This window comes from Lactuca sativa, chromosome 3 (genome assembly GCF_002870075.4).
Source record: "Lactuca sativa cultivar Salinas chromosome 3, Lsat_Salinas_v11, whole genome shotgun sequence".
In the NCBI taxonomy this organism is placed as follows: Eukaryota; Viridiplantae; Streptophyta; class Magnoliopsida; order Asterales; family Asteraceae; genus Lactuca; species Lactuca sativa.
Window position 1 is genome coordinate 189,718,981 of NC_056625.2, and position 2,856 is coordinate 189,721,836.

The window sequence follows — 2,856 nt, forward strand, 5'->3', positions numbered from 1 at the left end:
AGTTGGGTTTCCTTTGATGGGTTTGAGGTTTAAGGGAAACATTTCACCCTTTCGCTCTGACTTGAGAATCACTTTCTTTGACTTTTTCTCTATGATTTCAGAACCTTCATCATCGAACGAGACTTTGAGACCTGTACCTCCAACAAGCTGAGATACACTAATTAGGTTGTGTTGGAGTCCTTCCACATAAGCCACCTTCCTTATAGTAAAGTCCCCATTAGTTATCATCCCGTATCCCTTTATGGTGCCGAAAGAATTATTTCCAAACTTGACGTTGCCACCATTTGCAAGAGATCTGTATTCCCTAAGCTCCTCTTTCCTCCCTGTCATGTGACATGAGCAGCCACTATCGATGTACCATTCTTCGTCGAACTGCTCGTCACTTATAACCTGCAAAAATTAGACAGATTTAGGAACCCAAAGTTTCTTGGGTCCACGTGAGCTTTGCATGGGAACGGGAACAATAAGAGAGACATCAACAAGATAAGTTCGTTTTATAAGAGTTGTTTCATCTTTCCTTTTAATGGTAAAAACTTTTATTTTATTAGGATTGGGTGAGTTAGGTTTGGACTCTGGTTTGGATTCATTGACCTTCTGCTTCCCCTTTTGCTCAGCTGACGAATGAGATTTTTGAAAGCAAGAGGAATCAGCTTCAGAGTAAGACGGAGACGAATCGGTGGGAGTAGAAGAATTAGAAGAACGAGAAGAAGAATTAGAAGAACGAGAAGAATTTGAACGAGAGGGTTTGGATTGAGAGGATTTTCTGGCTGGAGACTCTAGGTGACCCTTTTGCTTTTGATCGTTGAAGAGACTGACCTTAGAGTTTTGTTCTCTTTTGACTTCGGAACCGAACCTTAGCGTTCGGTTGGAGCTGTCTTTGGAACCAAACCTTTGGTTTCGGTTGAAGTCTTTTTCAGAACTGAACCTTGGCTTTCGGTTGATATCTCCTTGTGAACCGAACCTTGGCTTTCGGTTGATATCTTCTTGTGAACCGAACCTTGGCTTTCGGTTGATATCTTCTTGTGAACCGAACCTTGGCTTTCGGTTTTTATGACTTTCAAGCTTTCCTACAGGATTGTTTTCATACTTCAGATTCTTGTCTTGATGAGAGAAATATGCATTCTGGGAATGCCAGAATTGTTTCCTTTCAGAAAGGTTCTTCCTGTATCTATTGTTCCTTTCTCTCTTCCTATTCCTCATCTATGTAGGTTGATGATGAACATTTGCTTTCGTTTTCGGTGTCTCCTTGGCCGGTTCCTTTTGAACTACAGGAGTTTTACTTTGAGCCGAAGGAGCCGAGGGAATGTCTTCTTTTGCCGAGTGATCATTCTTCTGAGGAATATCTTTTGTACCACTGGTGCTTGGCTCATCGAAGTTGTTCGGCTTATTCAAGGGTTCAGGTATGTATCTTCCTTTGCTCTTCCAGGAAGTTCTTTCAGATAAACCAATGGTTTCGTCTGCATTATCAATTGGAGCTTTCCAGAAGTACTCATTGCAGCCATCAGCATTGTCTTCGTTTACAATGGCTACAAGTTCAGCTGTTTGATGTTCGGTTACTCCTGTTACTTTGTATACTTGATTCGGAGTGGTCCTGACCTTTTGATATACAACTGCTTTCTCAACTAAAACTGGGGACTTTTGATGGGACAAACGAGCGAACTCCACTGAATTTTCAGAAATAAGATTCTTGTGGTTTTCAGGTTCGGTTTTAATAAATTCTGAACAGTCAACCGTGTCCTCTACAGAAATTTCGCTCATGGTTTCGTCCTCGTTAAGCTCAGATGCATTTTCAACATCAATTTTGTTTTCTGAGCTTACGTTGGCGTTTAAAGAGTCAAATTTTTGCATTGTTTCGGTTCTCAGTTTAAGTCTGTCATTTTCATCCAAAAGATTTTTAAGCATGTCCTTGTGGTCTTTGGATTTAATGAAGGACTCAATTTTGTCCAGTCCATACATGTAGGTCGGATTGACATCATCAGACGATATCACACTCTCACAATTATAGGCTTCGGCATCGATTTCATCTTCCTTAAACTCTAGGAAGGGCAAAATCATGCGGTGGATCTTTTGGCCTATTTCACAATCCAAGTGAAGCTGAGTAATATTGGAATACAGACGTTTAGCAATTAAACAAAAAACATTCCGCTGTTTTAACAATTTTAAATTGTCTCTTTGCAAATAAATGTTTTCATCTTTAACTTTAACTAATTCCGACTCTTTTAACTCTATCCACATTCTCCGCTCCTCACTCTTCGACGCCGCCCTGCTCAATTGATCAGTTAGGTTAGAATTGGTGACTCGAGTTTGAGTTAAGCTACTATCTAGATGAGAAATTCTTGTATTAACATTTTTTAGTTCTTTCTCATATGAGGATGAGGGTACTTTGCATGAAATAAAAACAGATTGTACCTTCTTTATCAGTTCATCGAGCTCACTGAACTGTTGGCTAAGTGGTTTGGCCGCAAAACACATATCCTCCTGTACCTTCGGTCCATCACTTCCTCCATCGGTGTTGTATCCCCTCATTTGAGATACGTCAGTTACCATGAAGCATCTTCCACCACTGCTTTCCTCCTTAGCCACATAAGCCTTTCCATGGGTAGGCTTCCTCACTTCCTCGTCTTCTGAGTCGGTAGACCAAACTTCCGTGCTACCGAACTCATCACCTTTAACCGAACCCTGCACAATAAGAGCATTAATAGAAGGGTTAGCGGTAGACTTTTTCTTTCTCAACTCGTCCAGTCTTTTCTGCAACACAGCTTCCTCGTCATTCCCATCATCTTTTTCAGCCATCTTCTTAAGGACGCAGTCCTTAGCATAGTGGTTTTTCCCACCACAGTAGAAACAGCTTACTCC